Genomic DNA, 21,722 nt, shown 5'->3' on the forward strand with positions numbered 1-21,722 from the left:
CTACCTAGCTCCTGCCTTTAGACCCCCGTATCATAGGCATTATATTCACACTTCTAATCTGTATTCTGATATTTTCTTCATTTCTATTCAGGAGGACCATGTTAACACCAGTACCTGGTGGTGAAGATGTACAGACTTGCGTCGTGGAATTTCATCCCTCTGAATGATCCAGCCATGAGGCGTATTTTCTTCATGGTTGCAACTTGGAAAGCAACACCACTGAATGGCGACTGGTTTGAATCACTCCACTCAGGAAGGACAACCCTTGCTGATACCAACACTGTTGTTGAGGAGACGGGAGGAAACGGTGATGATCCCATGGACATTTCTATTGAGGAGTCGGCCTTGGTGGTTCCTACTGCTGGGGTCCCTACTGAAGGTGCTTTGTCTACGACACTTCTTGATTCTCTCCACTTGCAGAGAGATCTTCAGAATCAGTTTGATCGTAGGAATCAGCAACCTCCATTCAACGATGATCATAATCCATGTACTGATAGTAGTTTATTGGATGAGTTAAACAATGTATTTGACAAGATAAAGACAAGTTTCCTTGAAAACAGAGACTACTTTGAAAAGCCATTGAGAATTTTTGTTAAACAAGCCAATTCCTTGACCACAAACTCTGCATTGTCTTCTGCATTACAGTTCTTTGGGAAGTACTCGGGAGCTGCGATAGCATTGGGCAAAATACGGAAGGCAAAAAAGGACTTGGTGAGTTGCAAGAAGATTGGGGTCCAGCCTGCAGGACTTGCTAGACGTAAGAAGCTGGGTGGTGGTAAAAACCGAGTTGGTAGTGGTAGGCCAGCTACTAGAAGTAGTTAGGGAGAGACAAGCAGTATGAAGTTGAAAAAGAGCAGCACTCCTTTCTCTTCCCAGAAAAGCTCCTCATAATTTGAGAACATGTGTCCAAAGAAATGAAGCATTAGGTAAGACGCACTCTGCCAAGTGATCTGCAATACTGTATTGTTCCATTGGAAAGGTCGCACATGTAAACCAGTTTATACGTCTTGTTAAAGTTGCAATTCATTCATTAATTGGCCATTAAATTATGTACACCTTTGATATAGATTCGTTCCATCCATGCATATTTACTGAGATTAGCATGCAATCAGTATGCAAAAACTGTAAAAGACCCTTATGGAGCTCGCAGTGACATCTCCTTTGGAACATTACAGTAATATTCTGTGCCAGAATGTGAGTGTTTTATATTGTCACTTACTTGACTATGACTTTTGTCTTTTTCAATACAGTGTATCTGACTTTTTACAACATTTTTCCGCATTTGTTTTAGAAATGTTAAAGGGAGACTACACTAGTGTGCATTTGTCAACATTCCATTTTACTTTTACAACATTTTTCAGCATTTGTACTTGTTTTAAAAATATTTTTAAAAAGTAGACTACACTGATGTGCATTTGTTAGCATTGCCAATGGAGCTTGAAATTGAGATTTCTCTGTTCATTGTACGTTATACTGTTGTGACTGTTTACTTGGTTCTTAGCTTTTGGTGTAATGAAATAATTACGGTATGAACCTCATACTGTCCTATTACCAGTATTACCAAGCCAGAAACCCATACATAGGACTTTAGATGTAAAATAACCTTACATTTTTTTGCTATCAATAATAATAATAGTTAATCTGCAAAAATACTGTATTGTGTTTCTATTTTATTTAATACTGTAATATCGCTGAGGAGTGGGCTCCGCTTTTTCGGGTCTGTGCAGAGGGATGGAATCGACTTGACTGTGTGCTGCCACTTAACACATGTTTGGGTACTGTAGAACTCGCCTCCCCCCTTCCCCAGATCCTATGTCCCCACCCAGAGTCTGATGTTCAATGATAAAACACCACTGGTGCGCCTCCTTGCCCAACGACCGTGAGGACTCCAACCTCCACCGTTGTCGTCATACTTCTGCCGAGAGTGTCTTGCCCAAGGACCTATACTCCAAACTTCTGTCAAGAGTCTTGCCCAAAGACCCACTCACACAAACAACCGCACGCACTAATCGCATAAATTATTCAATTCATGACGTCATATGCAAATGAGACAAAAACCTCGTAGGAAAAAAAAATTGGCGGGCCGGATACCACCCAAGTACATGATGCCCCCACTATAGCGAGGGCATAATAATGGAAGAAACGAAAACAAGATATCCTACCTCTTTTGCCTATTATTATGCCCGGATGTTTAGGCTCTACCAATCGAGGCGGTAGTAGAAATCGGGTATTGTCGGGCGTGGGATCTTATTTGTGAGTGGATCCAGTAAACTGTACCCACTGGTTGTTGACAAAAAGAGAAACGAAATAGTCCAAATATTGCGTGGCCATCCCTAGTAGACTGTTTCATAAAATCTCGGAGCTTCGAACTCAATGATTTTTATTAAACAATTTAGATATGATAGAGATACGAAGACAATACTGACATAAACAGCGAGAGGCTGTGTCCTTAATTTTTTCGACAGTTATGAGAAGTTCGTGATGGCAATGATTTAAGAGTTCTTTTCGAAGTTCGTTGTTCTTCTCCACATGTTCATATTTATCAGGTTTGCATTGAATACATTGTCGTTGTTTAATCGACTAATTCTGGGTATCATATGGTCCCTTGTTTTGTCCTCAGGATATCCAATATTTCAATTCTGACCAAATACAACGAGTTTTATAACATACTTAATTTTGGCAATCGTTAAAGAGATCCAGTCGTGGCACAAGTCTTTCTTTAGACGAGTTAAACGTGGTAAAAATAAATATATTGGTGATTACTTCTTATGCAGCTCATTGGCTACGTATACATAATCAACTACCTGAGGGGACCTCGAAACTGCTAACATTTTTCAATGGAAGCTTATTTCCGCCTTGGATTTAACCGGGGCGTTCAAAACTCCCCATTTTCATAAGCGTTTCGCTATGTTTCCTTTAATGAGAATATCTCATTAGATGCCAATAAATGGTACATGTATATGATACCATAAGACACTACATGTAGTCCATGAAACGAAGACCACATACTTAATTGCTTACAAAAAAACTTAGTTCTCAACTGTAAGCGAGAAAATATGGCGCTTTTCACGCCAATGTTGTTATCTAACTAGTATTATAGAAATCAATGAATTCAAATCGACCGTTGATTTGCGTTATATCTAGTGCAGTGGTACGGATTTGGCCCGAATCAATGAGTGACCCGGGATGGCACTGCCCCAACACAAGTGTTATTGTTTTCGAAACGGGTCGTTGCTTGGAAACTATACGTTGATTTGTGATTTGTTGTTTTTTTTATTCTAGTGTCGTCATTGGTCTTCATGGGGAGGAAAAAGAACTACACCTTCTGGTATCAATGTCTTGTTTTGTATTGCGCAGCCCTCCATACTGGTCACGGCAAGTCTCCATTGGTACCACAGCTCTCCCGGGCAATTTACGGGAATATCACGATGAAGCCCATTTAACTAGGCTAGAAACAGAGCTGAGGTACAAAGCATTGATAGAATGATGAATATAATTCGATGAAAAAATATACTCCGAACATCCAGTATACATGTATATAAATGTATCGGGTAACAAGTGCTTAAAAATTAATTTATGGTATTGATGTGACAGGCTGACAATGTTAGAATAGGCAGTTGTGTTAGTACATTTTCATTAGCCGAATCAATGAGTGACCCGGGATGGCACTGCCCCAACACAAGTGTTATTGTTTTCGAAACGGGTCGTTGCTTGGAAACTATACGTTGATTTGTGATTTGTTTTATTTTTTTATTCTAGTGTCGTCATTGGTCTTCATGGGGAGGAAAAAGAACTACACCTTCTGGTATCAATGTCTTGTTTTGTATTGCGCAACCCTCCATACTGGTCACGGCAAGTCTCCATTGGTACCACAGCTCTCCCGGGCAATTTACGGGAATATCACGATGAAGCCCATTTAACTAGGCTAGAAACAGAGCTGAGGTACAAAGCATTGATAGAATGATGAATATAATTCGATGAAAAAATATACTCCGAACATCCAGTATACATGTATATAAATGTATCGGGTAACAAGTGCTTAAAAATTAATTTATGGTATTGATGTGACAGGCTGACAATGTTAGAATAGGCAGTTGTGTTAGAACATTTTCATTAGCCGAATGAAGCCGCATGCAATCGAACGGTTTGCCATGAACTCAATAGATAAGTTCTGGAGTAGGGCTCATGGTAAACTTGTGCAGGCACATACCATTCTATCTTATGAGATGACTCAAAATCAGTGTACATTATGACAAAACACATGTTAAGCCAAACGGCGTTTGCAACAATGTTGATACGATAAACCTCACCCATGTAAGTCGAAACAAGCTCTTATTGGGAAATGAACCATTTTCTAATCTTAAAAACCAAAAAAGTAGGTTTCAAAATAACAAACTGGTTAAAAACCCCATTAGATAAAAGTTGAATTATTAAAAAAGAAACATTTTAAGTCCTCTGGTAGTCAGGTTCAGATCGGGGTAATATTGTCAGTAAAATCTGATTTCAATCAACACATGTCAACTTTTGACCACAAACTTCGAGATATTTGGAGTTTTTCAGATTTTTGCCACGAACGTAGTATATAAACCTGCTGTAAAGCTCGTTGTAGTTGGTCGAAATTGATAAGTAATGAATAGTCCATTAGATGACAACAAGTGAAACTATACGATACCCTTACATAGTACATTAAGCACCGACAACTTACTGAACTGCTATTACACAACAAAAATATGTGAAAATGTGAAAAAGAAAAAAACCTTTTTTTATCTTTTTTAGTCAATTGAGATTGCTTTGAGAGTGAGAAAATAGAAATGTTGTAGAAGCTTTTTGGTCTTCAAAGAAATATGGCGCTGAAGTTGAGAAATAAAACATTTTTGTGGACATTCTATTTCTGGTCAACTGAAAAATATTGGGGTGAGACAAGGAAATGAAACATTTTGTTGACGCTTCTTAGTCCTCCAAAAATATGGCTTTGAAGTTTAGTAATAAATATTTCTGTGTACATCTTTTGGTCCGCTGAGTAAACAGAAATGAAACTTTATTTGGATATTTTTGGTACAGTTAAAAATATTGGTTTGAGACTGAAAATTAACGAGACATTTTTTTATCCACGGAAAATATGGCTGTGAAAATGAGAAATTAAACATTCTCTGAACGCTTTTTGGTTCTCAAAGATAATGGCTTCGAAGTTGAGAACTAAAATTTTCTGTGGACATTTTTTGTCCACTGAGTTAATTATGTGGCATTGAAATAGAGCAATTAAAAACATTTTGGGGCACCGAAAAATATGGGTGTGGAATCAAACATTTTGTGGATGATTTTTAGTCCCAGAAAAAGCATGGCTTTGAAGTTGAGAAATAGGAACTTCTGTGGACAATGTTGTGGTCTACAAAGTAATGTCGCATTGAAAGAGAAAAAAGAAGAAACATTTTTGTGGATACGTTTTGGGCGCTGAAAAATATGGGTTTGGAAAAATAAACTTTTAGTCCACTGATTAATATGGCTTTGTGACTGAGAAGTTGAACATTTTCTGGATGCTTTTTTGCCCTCAAAGAAATATGGCTATGAAGTTGAGAAATATATTTTTTTGTATACATTTGCTGGTCCACTGAGGAAGATGGCTACAAGATTCAAGATATATTGACAATATGTATTTATAATTTACTGGACGCCATGATGAAGCCCACTTTAAGTCAGCTACCAACGCAGCTAAAATGCACTAAAAATTAGACATTACGACACAATAATTCAACGTTCACGTACGAGTTTCTGGGGCTTTGCAAAAACTCCCGAATATGAATTGTTGACTTACATTGACGTGAACGATCCAAAAATTCAGACAGTAGTGTTAGTAACTTTTGATTAGCTGCTAAAAACCAGCCCGCACTTAAGCAGCGTGCATTCACTGATCAGTTTGCATTTTGTTATAAAAGCAAATGGTTTGCAATTACATGTATTTTCAAACTTGTGACAGACACATACTGAAATGACTCAGAATTAATGTACACGTCATGAAATATATTTCAAAATGCTTAAGCCAACCGGCATTTCCAACAATGTTTGTACGGTATACCATTCACCACTTAAAGGGGGACTATAGGCAGGAGCAGCGGGGTTAAATTGGCCACCTTCGGGTGACTCATATGCACAGTAAGGGTACTCGGTCATGTTAGATTCAGCACTACATATACAAGCCATTAGGCTAATATGGGTCGTCGCAAAACGGGAAGGATGCACGGAATGTCACTAAAAAACGCATAAACCATCTCGAAATAATTCATTACATATTTCGACACTTCGACACGCATCTTTTTCTAGTGAACATACAGACCTATATCATCGCATATTGTGACGAACTCGGATATCAGTTCGCTAGAGAAACCCGGCCCGAGAACAACCCCATTTACCGCCATTTCCTTGACACAGCACACCCTCGCCGTGCCAGGCTAATCATTCCACATTTTACTATGCTCCAATGATTATCCTGGCCCCAAATGTTTAATCACTATTACAATAAAATTGTAATACTTTATCCAGCAAAAATATCGCATTTTCTCTCGATAGAAAATTTCAAAATGTTTAGAAATTGAGATTCCATTAAAAAGATCCGTCATATTCGGTCAATTAGTAGGCCCCTACTCTTTTTTGATAATGTTTGTCTGCACTATTTTGCGAAGGGCCACACACTTCGCGGCATGCGATTTGGATATTGCCTGTTCACTCAGTCTGCAGCCAATCAACAAGCAGCCTGAGATTTAAATTTGTTGTGTAAATTGGACACAGCAGACGGGCTAACCACGTGACATGGAGTCTGGAACATGTATAGGTCACGCCTGCTGATTTACAATCATTAACATTCAATTGTAGAAAGAATAAGGCGGCGCCGTCAGCTTGAATATACATACTCCGGATGCTAATTTTTGAGTTACGCTCCGCCTCTGACAAAGTTGTAAACACGTCAGGAAATGGCGATCGCACGCTGACATTTAGCGAAAATTCCCAACTTCCATCGGTGATTATGAAATAATAACACAACGACAAGGAGAGATACAGAAATATGTATCTAATAAGAGTCTTAGTTACGTGATACGCGTGAGATATTTGATTGTCTGTGGTTTTGTTGGGTGCAATAAGCGATTTTATTGGGGCATGTTTTCGTGTGCGTTGTCACGTATACAGAATGGTGTTTTGCATAGCATTCCCGATCGGCCGAAGCCGTTGAGCTGAAACAAATCGATTCACCGCCGACACTTTTACTCCGATTTTGCTGAAAATTGGTGACAAAGAGGCTTGATTGTATTCCGCACAATTCGTAGGAAGCGAATTTCGAAAATAATGATGAAAAATGTTTTTTCTAAGTAAAAATGGCCGTTGCTAGACATGGTTGCTAGGCATATGCTGCCACATACATATCCACGGTAATACTGACAATAAGGGTCTGCACTGCTTTAGCGACGACCCAATATTCATTGTACAAGCCTGAATAGTTTGAAGTACTGTGAGATGGGAGACACCCCGAATTGGCGACTTTGTGTAACTCTATCTTGCCTACCTAGCAGCTGCCTAGAGTGTCCATTTAACGCTGTTAAATGTTTTCCGAAACAAACACATCGATGAGAAAATGAACCATTTACTAGAAATTAGGCTTCTAATTACAAAACTGTAATAAGAGCAATGGTATTACCAGCATTATTACCAGACTTTCGGCCGTCCCCTCCGTCACCTTCTATTCCACAGTCGGAGTTCCCACCTTTAAATAACGGTTTAGTTCAAAACCAGGCAATTGGCATTTGGCAATGTCAATGTGCCGAACGACAGAATATCAAATATTGAAGTTGGATAAACTGCAGGCCAGATTAGAGATATCCTACAGGGCACTTCAGGTAATTTCATTAAAGATGAATTGATGGACTCAACCAAGTCATACAGCAATGAGATAGTATATAGTCCGGGAGCTGAGCGACTTTAGAAATCGTTTTCCTAATTTCTGTGATGACAATTTCTTTTGAAGAATTATTCTTAATATCTAAGAGTCAAAGTTCTCTGTGGACAATAAAGTGCTTTGTTCTTGAAATTTAATTCTCTCCTTCCATTTCGAAATCTTTTCCAAATTTCTCTGTGGACAATTTTAGTTCAAGAATATGTCAAAAAACATTTTAATCGAAATTCTCTATGGAAATATTCGCTTTCGAATCTCTATCTCTTCCCTTTTGAAATGTTTTTCGAAATTTTTCTGTAGATGATTTCATTAAATACATATTCTACTCAACCTTCCTCGTCGACCGAGAAAATCATATAATTAAAGCTTCTTGCTTCTATTTCAAAATTGATTCCCAATTTTCTCTGCGGACAACTTCTCTTCGGGAATGTTTCATAACACATATTCCTATCAAAATTCAAATCGCTTTCAAAGCGCTCTCTCTTCAATTTCAAACTCCCAAAATGTCTTTGCAGACATTTTCAGTTCAATAATATTTCAAATTGAACTATCAGCAAAATGTTCGGTGTAGTACACTCTTCAAATATCTCTCATCCACTTCGAAAAGTTTTTCCTATTTTCTCTGTGGACAAGTTTAATTCAAAAACATTTCAAAATATATTCTAATCAAACTTCTTGGTTGACAAAATCACCGTAAAATGTATTCCCTCCATTTCAAAATTGATTCCTAATTTTCTCTGCGGACAATTTCGATAAAATTCTTATGAAACTTCTTTGTAGACGATTTCCAGTTCAATAACAAACTATAAGCAAAATTACTTGACTGTGGACGCTCTTTAAAACTTTCTCTTCCGCAAAAGTCATATATTTTCTATATCGAAATCCCTTGCCAACTTTCACAGCATTTTTTTCGATTGGAAAAAAATTACTGAATGTGCTTTTTCAATTTTAATTTCAATGCCATTTCTCTCAGTGGACGAAACAATTACAAAAATGCCAAAAGAAATACCAAAAAGCGTCAACAAATTGTTTAATTACTCAGTCTCAAAGCGATATTTTTTAGTTGACTTAAGAACGTCCTAAAAACAGTTTATTTTTCCAAACCTTTTTTTGTCAAGGCCAAGCAAATTTCGTCGAAATGCTTTTAATTTCTCTATTTCATCGCCACATTACCATCAGTGGACCAAAAAATGTCCACAGGAATTTTATTTCTCAGCCTCAAAGCCATATTTTTAGGACTAAAAAGCGTCCACGAAATGTTTGATATCCTAGTCTCACACCCATATTTTCTAGTGCCCAAAAATGTAACCGAATGTTTTTAATTTTTCTATTCTTTTATATCCGACGTAAAATTTCTCAGTCTCAAAACGAAATTCTTCTGTACTTCCTGAGAAAATTAATTTTTCAATCTCAAACCCATATTTTTCAATGCACCAATAAAATTGCCACAACATGTTTCATTTCCATATTCACGTCTTGACCCTCAATGTACTGATATTGCTTAGTTTCCAGACAAGGCGCGTCATTACCTTGGCGAAGAATACAGCAAGCATTGGTATGCAATCTATTTCAAACTGAAGTTGATCGGCTATTACTCACTCATAAACGGCATCGTTGTGTACACAATGGTAACAAGTTAGCGTGATGCCACTGACATGACTGATCATCACTGCTGCTCGATCAGAGGTCTGATATCTCGGCAAATATAGCGTTTTTGTGTCTCATTCAAAAACAACAATATGCTTTGCATCGAAACTTACGCGCGCAGTGTCCAGAGAACATAAAAAGGGCCAAACGAGTGAAGTAGGTTTTAAATCCAGGTCATATAGCAGAGCAGTGTTCTAAAAAGCCTCCTTTTGATATGTTGTAGGAAATGAGATTTTTAAATTGGTTTCTACGGAATCAAGGCAAATCAAGACAAAATACATTACAAAGTCATTTTCGACCAAACTGCCACTTAAAAACAAATAAAAATCACGCTGGTCTCACTCAGAGGCAACATGTTGCTATCTGTTGGTAATACATTTATAGGGTCTTAATCCTACCGTTCAAGATGTATGCATACATTAATACTTGTACTCCTTTACAGAGCTCCTATGCTAAAATTCTAACCTCTATATCACCTACACCCACCACTGGAAAAACTTATAAAACTGGGTTTCTATGGGCAAGTAGGCCTACTCTATCACTCAACACATTCAAATCATTTGTAGCTTCTATGTTAAGTAAAACTAAATGAAACAGAGAGAGAGCGATTTATTTTCCACAGAGGATTTTCATGATAATAAATTCTGAAATATTCGTGAAAAAAAATTTTGATAAAGAAATTTGGATGAGGATTTCGAAATGGACGATAGAGAAATTAGATAGCGATTTCATAAACTGTGATATTGCATATTTCAAACATGGAAACTAGTAGAATTAGCCATGGACGTCTTTATGAATTATATATAAAATACACTACAGGAGAACTAGATAAATATCGCTACGAAAGAGTCAACTATTAAAGGTGTCAATAACGAGTAGATGCAAGAAACTGATATTATAGGTGAATTTATTAAACATGTTGAAAGACACTTGCTTTACTATTCATGCTATAGTTTCACCGGTCTAAGTCAGCTGGATTATATTTTTCATGAAATCGAAAACAGACCAATCCGAGACATGACGTCGAGTAAAACCGGACAATATGGTTTTGCTAACCCGATGTCAATGTAAAACATGAGGAATCGCATCAGGCGGCAATAATATCGTATTTTACCTTTGTTGATTATTTAGGAACGATATTCAAGAAATGATCTCATGTTGGTGAATCTAGAATGAATATTGTTTTTTTTTCTGGTTTTTATCATGCGCATGCATCCGCTTAATAGAACGCCGGTCTTTTGTTTAAATTGTAACTTTCAATTATTTGTCTTTTTTGCGGGGGAGGGGGAGGGGCTCAACATTGAAATAGATGTCGTTTTTTTCACTATCTTTAGTGTACTTATCAGTCGATCTATTTGTTTTAAAAAAAAACACGAAGCCACACCAGGGTCTTTCAAATAAAGAGTCAGGTCACGACAAGTTTCTTTTGATCCCACAGCTCTCTCGGGCAATTAACTGGAAGCCATGATGAAGCCCTTTTTAATTCAGCTACAAACTGAGCTGAGGTGCAAAACAATGATGGAATGACACCAAAGTTCAACGAAAAAAATTTACTCGGCATATGAGGTACACAATGATTTATCGCGTTACAAATACATAGAATATAAATTATATCGATGTGAACGATCTAAGAATTCAAGCAGATGTGTTGAGTAGCTGCTAATTGCCAAACATAACAATAATCAAATCGCAGTTAAGCTGATCACTGATTTGTTGTAAAAAATCCATAATTAGGTTGTAATCAATAGCAAACTTGGCACATGTAATGTAAATTGTTTCTTATGAGGTGACTCAAAAATTGATGTAAACATCATAAATGTTTGTGTTCTGGATTTTTTACCGTGAACGCGAAATTAAACAAGCTGTAAAACACGTTGTAGTCGGTTAAAATTAATAGGATATGAATATCCCATTAGATGACAACAACCGGAACTATGTGGTACCATTAGATTGTCCATTAAACACCGACAACATACATGTACTAAATTGCTAACCACAAAAATATATATGTGATGCTGTGGAATAGAAACGCTTTTCGTAAATTATTTTTAAATCAGTGCCATCACTTCTCCTCAAAACTGTCGAAAAGCAACATGCGAAACTTATCGCTTTTCATAAAGCTGTCATCTGAATAGTTTTATAGTGACTTTGAAGCTGGCATTTGCTTTAAAACGGGGTGTTTGTAACGGCGATGTTCAGCTGATCGAGGAATTGTTCAAATTCCTGTCGTGCGGAATTGGCTTGGGTGTACCACATGACCCGAGAGAACCCCGTCCCTACGCACGTCTTCCGAAATGGGTGGTGGCTTTGATGTTGAAGTCATACGTTCCCGTGTTGCCTGACTCTTTATTTTGAAAGACTCTGGTCACACCGACCTTTTAGAGCGTGATGATCTGATGACATGTTCAGTCATTTCTTCTGGGGGTAAACTAAGCACCATTATTGACCCTGTTCAGAGTCAGGTTTCAACCTAGCTATCCCCAGTACATACATGTACTACTAAATTGATTGAATATGCAGGTTCAATAGAATCTTTGCTCAACCGAAATAGATGCACCACTTTCGACCCACAATTTCAAAGATGTATATTAAGTGTGAATTGAACATATTGGTTATGAATAAACAACAAATTGGAGCCAAACTCACCGATTTCCTGTGAGGTATAACTCTCTTAATATTCCAAAAAGCATATACAATGTACTCCTTTCTAAGTCATGAACTAAATGGATAAATAATCTTATACATGTGAAACTTGAATTGGTTCAAGTGGTCAGCTGATGATTTCCTCCTTACCATGCAGGCTATCACTGATAATAGCAAAACAGGTTAGAACTAGATCTGACTAAGCACTGACATTTTGTTTAATCTTCAAAAAGTGTCTTGTATAAAATTTTGTTTTATCTACAGCTCATCAGTCACACTGTCTGTTCGCGTGTGACGTTCAGCAAGCCAACAAGCAAGACTGCAACAGATGAACATGCCGAAAGGCCTGGTGCAATGGCAGGCTGGGGACAAGAAGCGCAAAAGTGCCATGCCGCTTATGCATTTGGTTTCCAACATTTCACTAGAGGTTACTAGCCACATTCGTCTGCTGCGGCGTTTCTTTCCAAATTGGTTACCAACGCCACCGCTAACCGGATAGCATTTGTACTGGCCGCTATATATTGTAAAGCCACCCACTGAGCCCTCTGCAGCGCCATGTTATTTTTAGACGGAAAGCCCCCACGCCAAGAGTTACTTTGAGAATGGAAACCCCTCAACCTAATGGGTGATGTCATTGTCAGTGCAAAATACTCGATCACCTAATTTCTACATGGATTTCCATTAGGAAAGGGGAAGGATATGTCTTCTAACAATTGTGGCAATAATAAGTTCTAAAGAAAGGCCCTGAATAAATTGACTTGAGTGACTCTAATTGTGTGAATGAATTGTCGTCTGCTATGACTGCAAGTGAACCTGCATCGGCTATTGGTCAGGAGTTTATGATGGTTCAGTGGGTGATTTCAAAGTCAGTTTTTAGATTTAGTTTTAAAACTAAATGGAACACTAAAACCCTTGATTAAACCAGCATTGAAATGAAGTGGGTTTTAGTTTCATCCTATTTCAAAGTCGGTGTTTGTTGGTTTTAGCATTATGTCCGGTTTTAGCTTAAAACTAAGGGATGGTTTTAGTGTCAAAAACTAACACCGGGACTAAAACTAAAACTCTCCACAACACCAGAAATGAAATCAGTTCTGGTGTTAGTTTTGACACTCAGTTTTAGCATTATCCTATTTCAAATTAGGTTTGTAGTGCATTTTGTATTACCAATAAAACTAACACCTTAGGCATTAACACCGAGTGGATTTCAAAGTTGGTGTTGGTGTTAAGCAAAAAAAAAATCATGTTGTTCGTATACCGTTTCAAGAAGTAGTTGCTGGTATTTTGAACGCTGATGGGAATAATGATGGACGTGAAAGAAGACGACAAATTTATAGATCGGAAGCAGTTACAATAGTGTGAAACAACAGTAACAACGACAACAACATGCATGTTTGGTTTTTCCAAGGTTTTATCTCTGTCCATCTTGGTGTTACTTTTACCTGCAGAATAAAACCTCTTCTTAGTTTCAGCCCAGGTTTTAGGTGTTTAGATAAAACCAGTGTTGGTGTTAAACTAAAACCTCGAATTGGTCTTATCCAGACATAGGTTTTTAGGGGTAGAAATTAGGAATATAAACATGAAACGGCCAGGGGCCATTGTGCTCACCGTATACATCTTTTAGTAGGCAGGATCATGCTTAGTTTAGAGGTGAATATGGTGAACACAATCAGGCATGAAGACTTTTTTTAGATGTGTATTGATGTCAAGTAATAAGACAGGGCAGTATATACATGTATAAGTTTATGAGCCAACCAATAATTGTCTATGACATCAACAAGATCAATATCGTGTGATTGCTAAGAGTCCCTGCAATAAAACATTCATCGAAAAAAAGTCATTAATAAGCGAGATATTGCATGTCCTACTTTTTCAGTTTTGACTCCCTGGTGGCCAAATCAAGAATCAGATCAGGCCAAAATTCGGTGTCAGAGATTATCTGATGTAGGGGGTTACATGTACCAACTTTCAAGTTCATAGCTTCAGCAGTTAAGAAACGTGCCATAGTTACACTCTAATGGCCAATTTACGCCATTTGACCTCTGTGACCTAGAAAAGGAGGTCAAATCCAAAAATCGTAGGACATGTGGTGTATCCTTGCTAGAAGTCCCTGCCATAAAAATTTTATCGAAAACAATTCACTCAAATAAGCAAGATATTGCACTTCTTCCTTTTTCCATTATGGCCCCCTGGTGGCCGAATAAAGAATCAGATCAGGCCAAAATTCGGCATCAAAGGTTATCTGATGTAGGGGGTTATATGCACCAAGTTTCAAGTTCATAGCTTTACTGGTTAAGAAACGTGCCATAGTTTACACTCTAACGGCCAATTTACGCCATATGACCGCTGTGACCTTGAAAAGTAGGTCAAATTGAAAACCCGTAAGATATGTGATGTATTCTTCCTAAGAGTACCTACCATAAAAATTTTATCGAAAACAAGTCACTTATAAGCGAGATATCACACTTTTTAGATATCCACTTTTGGCCCCCTGGTGGCAAAGTTGAGAATCAGATCAAACTGAAATTCAGCACCAGAGGCTATGTGATATAGGGGGTTATATGTACCAAGTTTCAAGTTCATAGCTTTAGTGGTTAAGAAACGTGCCATAGTTTACACTCTAACGGCCAATTTACGCCATATGACCTCTGTGACCTTGAAAAGTAGGTCAAATTGAAAACCCGTAAGATATGTGATGTATTCTTCCTAAGAGTACCTACCATAAAAATTTTATCGAAAACAAGTCACTTATAAGCGAGATATCACACTTTTTAGATATCCACTTTTGGCCCCCTGGTGGCAAAGTGGAGAATCAGATCAAACCAAAATTCAGCACCAGAGGCTATGTGATATAGGGGGTTATATGTACCAAGTTTCAAGTTCATAGCTTTAGTGGTTAAGAAACGTGCCATAGTTTACACTCTAATGGCCAATTTACGCCATATGACCTCTGTGACCTTGAAAACAAGGTCAAATTAAAAACCCGTATTATATAAAATGTATATTTGCTATGAGTACCTACAACAAAAGTTTTATCGAAAACAAGTCACTAATAAGCGAGATATCACACTTTTTAGATATCGACATTTGGCCCCCTGGTGGCCAAACAGAGAATCAGATCGGACCGAAAATCAGTGTCAGAGGTCAGCTGACCTGGGGCATTCTGTGTACAAAGTTTCAAGTTCATAGCCCTAGCAGTTAAGAAACGTGCCACTGTTAGGATACGACGACGACGACGACGACGACGACGACGACGACGACGACGACGACGACGACGACGACGACGACGACGACGACGACGACGACGACGACGACGGACACAGCGCTATCGTATAGACTCCCCTTACGGTGAGCCAAAAACTGACACTAACACCCAACACTAAAACCAAAACCAACTTTGAAATCACCCATTGTATTTGAAGTTACACCCTGTGATGTAAGATGACCTGTGTGGACAAAGCGGTATAAATATAGTTAGCTCAAGCTGGTAAAAATCAGTAACCAAATATTTACTGATGATGTCCACAGTGTCACCTGCCTTGTGTGTGGTCTCACTGTACTGTAGTATTGGGGATGGAGCGCATCACCCAAGATAACCACAAAACGCAAACACGATTCCCCGGGAGAAAAGAGTGGAGTGCCCTGGGGACTACATTGACTTTGTTATTAAGCACAGACCGATGCCCTTTTCCTTAACAACCCATCCCGAGGTCCATCCCAGCCCACACACGCAGACACCTGACCACTGATCGTCACGCAAAGCACACTGTCAGCAATAAATCCCTTGAGATGCTAGAGGGGAGGACTAAGGCACTTGCCAAAAGCCAAAAGGATTTTCATTCTCCGGCGTTAAAATATCATGTGTAACTTGAATTTAAATCAGAAAATTTTGAGGCAGCATCAAGATGTAATTGAATGCAGAACCAACCTCATTTGTTTATATTTTTGGATGACCTGCCAGGATTTGTGTGGGGAGCAAACAATGAAGGAAAAATGCCGGCGGTAACGTGATTTTATTAATCCTGGGATGATTCTTGCAAATGCCCTTGAAAGAATAGTCTTTGTGAATTCATGATGATATGCATAGCCTCTTAAAAATGAATTCCCTTTTTATGCTCTGGACATAGTTTCAAGTCTTCTAAAGGCGATTAAGCTCAACTATTTTTACATTTTCTCGGGCGGTAAAAATGTATTAAACTTTTCCGGCCTTTCCTGTTTAAAAGTCCGGCGCAGATCAGTTTGCTAAGTCTGATGAACATGTTGATAAGGGTTCCATTCAGAAACTCGTCTATGACTTGATGATGCGTCAATTACTTTGATAATGATTTAGGTGCAGGAAGGGTATTGTGTTGCAGGTGCGAAATTCGCTTTAAATTGATTTGAACCATATGTCCCAAAATGTTGTGAAGCAGAGAAAAGTACCGAAAAAAACGTTAGTTATACTTCGGGCCCCAAAACCTTGAAGTTATCGAAAATTCGTGATTCGACCGACCAGGATTATAAATCTACTTCTATTTTGCCGTAGCCTTAAAAAATTATAAGCGTGCAGAGTGAGAGTGCCATTTCACTTTTCACTGGACAATGGCCTAAATATTTATAATAGGTGACTCACGAGGATAGAATCACTATACAGTACGCATGATAGGAGAATCACCGAAAGCAATTGACCTTCTTTATGAGTTTTATTTTTGTTCACCTGTCGGGACATGGACTTCATTCGGGATGGGAGATAACACACCAAGGAGCACTTGACTTTTATAAGTTTGACTATGTTATCAGTAGCCAAATAAATCATACCAAGTTATTGAACACAAGGGATCAAATATCACCATAGAAACTGATAACCTATAGAAAAATAGAATGTCAAATACATGTACAGGCCAGATAAAAAATCACTGAAAACGTGAGATCGTCCTTTCTTTCTTGCTGTGCGTCGGGAGAGGGCGTATTTTAAAGATACATTTATATAAGTGAAGACGTCATCAAAACCAAGGCCTGGTGGTTCAGGGCAAATTAAGTCACTAACCCAGTGTTAACTTTCACTCAGCTTTTTCTCTTCAGTTAGCGCGGTAAACTTGATGCAGAGCAATGCCACGCAAGTGACCAACATGTGTTAAACAACCAGCCCAGGGATGTATAAAGAATAATATCAATACGTCTCCGTCTCAAAAACCATTGAGAAAGAGAACTATGTACTTTAACTAACGCTTATATATGTTTTTAAACAGGTGCACACTGACGCTTTCTCAACCACTTGTTTCCTCCAAATTGCCAGTGGATTTGAACTGTGAGGATGTGAGGGCGATTTCTCTAGGTATAGTAGGCTACTCTAGAGACTGTTTTAACCCGCGCCTTTACATGTTTTTTAAACGTATTGACATTATTGACAATAGTTTTTTCTAAAATACTTTTCTTTATCTCACGAGATAACCACGACATTTGATCTACGTTGATTGCTTGGAGTCTTTTGTTTGGTTAGGTGCTCTTGAGATGCTCGTTTAGGGATGCCCGCTTGATAATAAGCTATTAATTGGGTGACCTTGTCATGAGAGGTATGCGTACGTAAACATCGGGCGACAGTGATAACACACTGCTGTCGATAAAACCTGAGAATAAAAGTTGCATCGATCGAACCTCACCATTACCTCTCATGATAATCATAATTGGCAGAATCCAGCCCTTTCGTTTCTGACCAGAGAGAAAATTGATATGAAGTGTTCGCTTCTGCGTGATCAACTGAAAAACTAATGCAATTTAGCCTTCTGTGTTTGTGCCCAAGACTCACATCTACTTTTATCAAACTTGTAAAGCATATTACATATTCTGAAAGTGTCTGTTCTGTTCATAAAACCAAGCAGATATCGTGATATTCATGGCCAGCACTTTCGTTTCTGACTATACTCCATGACATAGAGAGGATAGGCTGAAGGAAAGTCCAACTTTGGAATTCTCAGCCTGCTGTGATTGTACCTATAGGATGCCCATCCACGTTTGTCTAACGTGTAAAACATATTACATCTTCTGAAAGAATCTCTTCACGTTAAAACCTTGTAGACATCGTTAGAATTCGCAGACTGTGTAGCACTTTTATTTCTGACCATATGATTGTTACCCGTCACAGCAAAACCAGGCACAGGTCTCTCGAAGCTTGGCAGGATGAGACGGACTAGTCGTTTATTTCACTGTAGTCTGCCTCTGGCATAACCATCAATGGGAGGCCTATCAGACTCGTATGATATCCCGACAGTCGGGCGAGTAAGTGATGACATTTAAAATCTAAACTGGTTGTTGTTCACAGATATTTTTAGAAAATCATACAAGTTTGATTTTTTGTCACGTTTCACCCCCCCCCCCCCCCCCGCGCCCTGACCAATTGGCAAATATAAAAATCGTTTTTTATAAAATGATTTCTTTATATCTGTAGCAAATATATTTTGAACATCTCTCCAAAAATTGACCTTAAAAACTCGAGTCTAATTGAAAGGTCTGGATCCTCCAACCAAAGAAATCTTATCTTTTCTCAATTAGGGGGGGGTGAGGGTGAAAATTTTGAGAATCCAGCAAAAGTTAATTTTCCTGTTAACATAACATCCCATAACTCTCCCACCGAGGAAAGTGATCTGGAAAAAGCCATGATTTCTAGTCCAGCCAAAAGCAAACAGTTCAGCACCACCTCTGGCCATGCAAGTTATTGATAAACGCAAGAGTATCTATGTTGCTTGTGAAACGACTTTCATGACCAGGGGCTTATATAGTTTCAAAGTGATTGCGTATTGACTAGTTAGACAATACAATGAAACCTCCCATAGCGGACACCTCTTTATTAAGGACAAGCTCTCTATTAAGGACACATTGGATATTAAATCATCAGCAATGCAATACTCTAAACGAATTACATATACACAGATTTAAGCACATTCTAAATGTCGATCAAGATGACCAGGGCAAGAATTTTGTGTTAAAACTAGACCATCGCGGCCAATACAGCAGGCCTGGGACGGAACGAACTCAGATATGATAGAGAGTTTCGGTCATGCGCAAACAGGACGCCTAACATGGTATACAACATCAAGTCAGGTTGCAATTAGCATTATCGCCGCTGCCTCGGTATAAGGAATTGATACCGAACTGGCGGTATCGGTTGTCTCACCAAAACCGCGAGGGGTCGAGCAAGAAATGTAGACCAACCGATTGAGTGGTTTTGGCGAGACAGAAATTGATACCTTACCAACTTCTGATATATATACGTTTTCCCCACGCTCCCGCCAGGTGGCCAGCGTGTAAAATACCGTTAGTATAAGGTATCAATTTCTGCTCTATAAAACCTCTTAAATTAAATAACAAATAGTGTGGTTTTAAATGCTTTTTGGCTGTAATCATATTTTGCAGCAACCCAAGCGTCGGTTGCCTTACCCAGAGTCTTTCAAATAGACCGAGGTTGCCGTGGTTTTGGTCAACAATTAAGCTTCACCGGAGCGCTTTGTGAGACAATATCAATATTGATTATGCCGATTATGCATTAATGCCGACAGTGAGGTAGCAATTTACATTCTTAAACAACGAGCTGTAATGTACTGGTTTTGGATGCTTTTGAAAGACTGTGCTATAATTAAGGATCTACTTTAGTATTTTTGTGAAAAGGCAAACGTATGCAAATACTGTAAACTCAAGAAAATAACACCACTTCATTAACAGCCGGTGTCGCTGACTCAAAGGGTTGCGAACAGAGCTGTTGAGAAGGCTGATCATTGGCTGGGATTCCAGAGAGGGTTGTTCAGGCCTCATATCCAATATGCTTCAGTTTTGAGTCCAATCCTTATTGGCTGGTATTTATAAAAACAAGCATATGCTTATAAGCATGTTCTTTAAGCATGTACTTTACTTAAAGAATTAAGTATAAGCAGAGCCTTGTACTTGATTTCATATTTATAAAACAAGCATTTGTGGATGATGCTTGGCTTGTAAGTTTTAAGTTTATGCTCAATTGCTCATACTGCATAACAGGGTGAAATTAGATTTCCATGTGGTATTTGTGGTGTAAGGCTGGTCGGTTTCGGGATTATGGCAATCATTGCTGCCCTGGGAGCTCCATGCACTTTCTTTCAAGAAGCTGGCTTTTAGAGAGGGAGGGGAGGTTATCCTGGCTTTCATATCAGGCTTTCTGGCGAAGAACCAGGGACCGGCCGCCTCTCGGCCCCCGGTTACTATTCCCTCTCTGTCAAGAACGATCTCTGATGATCTCCTGACAGAACTTTATGTCCCGTCAGGGCCCTAAAGTACTACATAAATAGGACAAAACCTCCCGGTATCCGCCAGGGGAGAGAGCGTTTGTTTTTGTCCTATAAGGAGGGAAATAAACGAGAGATAGCGGCCGCCACTATTTCAAGGTGGATTGTGGAGACTATTCGTCTTTCCTACAACACCTTGAAGACTTCCTCTGACCTTCGTGCGCTAGCTAACATCTCAGCGCATGAAGTTAGAGCACTAGCCACCTCCTGGGCTAACTACCGAGGAGTTACTCTTCAAGAAGTCGTTTCCGCTGCATGTTGGAGTAATCACTCCACATTCTCTCGTTTCTACCTACGAGACGTTTCTTCCCTCGTAGATGGCATGCACGCAATCGGCCCGATTGTGTCTGCGGGGCATGTTGTTTGATCCTGGCTATAGATCAAAAGAGGGGGGGAGCCCGATTGAAGAGTCAAACGCGCATCTTGCGCCATTTTTGATATGCCCTATCTTCAACAATCCAGGCAACCCCTAGTAGACTTGAAAGGACGCAATTTCTTATTGTTGTTTAGCAATAACTCATTCTACACCCTTGAACATGCCTTATTTGCTCTAAGCTCTGTTGCCGGAAAGAAGATGGTTTTTATTATGCAATTCTAGCGCTTTCCGGAGAATGGGTATATTACTCTCTATAAATACGATTGTAATACCGAGATCAAAATACCGGTCCCCCGGTTCTCCCCATTTCTTTCCCCTGGCGGTCCTCCTTAGCTACTATGCCGGTGGTGCCTCCTTGATGGAACAACAGCTCAGCCTTAAGTGTTCCATAGGTAAGTTTGAATGACACAAAATGCCCATTTCCTTACAAGAAATGGCCATTTTGTTAGTTCATACTTACCTATGGAACACGGCCCTCCCGCCGTCCCCACAAACGGGACATACTCTCTTTGTTAACGCTCAAGAGTAAGACTGAATATGTCGGCATGAGATCGGCGCAATCTCGCGGGATTGGTCAGGGCGCCCATGGCGGCCGAGCTGTTAACTCAGTTCTCCCTTTATAAAATTAAAGGGATACTCTTGTGTTTGAGCCCAAATGGAGTAACATGCAAAAGTGTTCCATAGGTAAGTATGAACTAACAAAATGGCCATTTTTTGTAAGGAAATGGGCATTTTCAACTAATCGTCATTGGTAGTGTAAAGGGTGTCCCAATGCTAATGGCTGATAGTGTACAGGGTGTCTATGAAGAAAGTCCAACTGACTTATTGGCTT

The 21,722-nt window shown here is 39.0% G+C and overlaps 1 protein-coding gene across 1 annotated transcript in view; it reads right to left on the reverse strand.

Annotated features, from left to right (window-relative positions):
• Nucleotides 1-12,291, reverse strand: part of LOC135499222 (uncharacterized) — a 407,058-nt gene extending 394,767 nt beyond the window's left edge. The window contains exon 1 of the mRNA XM_064789884.1: nt 12,233-12,291. The gene's annotated coding sequence lies outside the window, so the exon portion shown is untranslated. The remainder of the gene's footprint in view (nt 1-12,232) is intronic.
• Between the last annotated feature and the right edge of the window lie 9,431 nt (nt 12,292-21,722).

This window comes from Lineus longissimus, chromosome 14 (assembly GCF_910592395.1).
Source record: "Lineus longissimus chromosome 14, tnLinLong1.2, whole genome shotgun sequence".
Taxonomy (NCBI): domain Eukaryota; kingdom Metazoa; phylum Nemertea; class Pilidiophora; order Heteronemertea; family Lineidae; genus Lineus; species Lineus longissimus.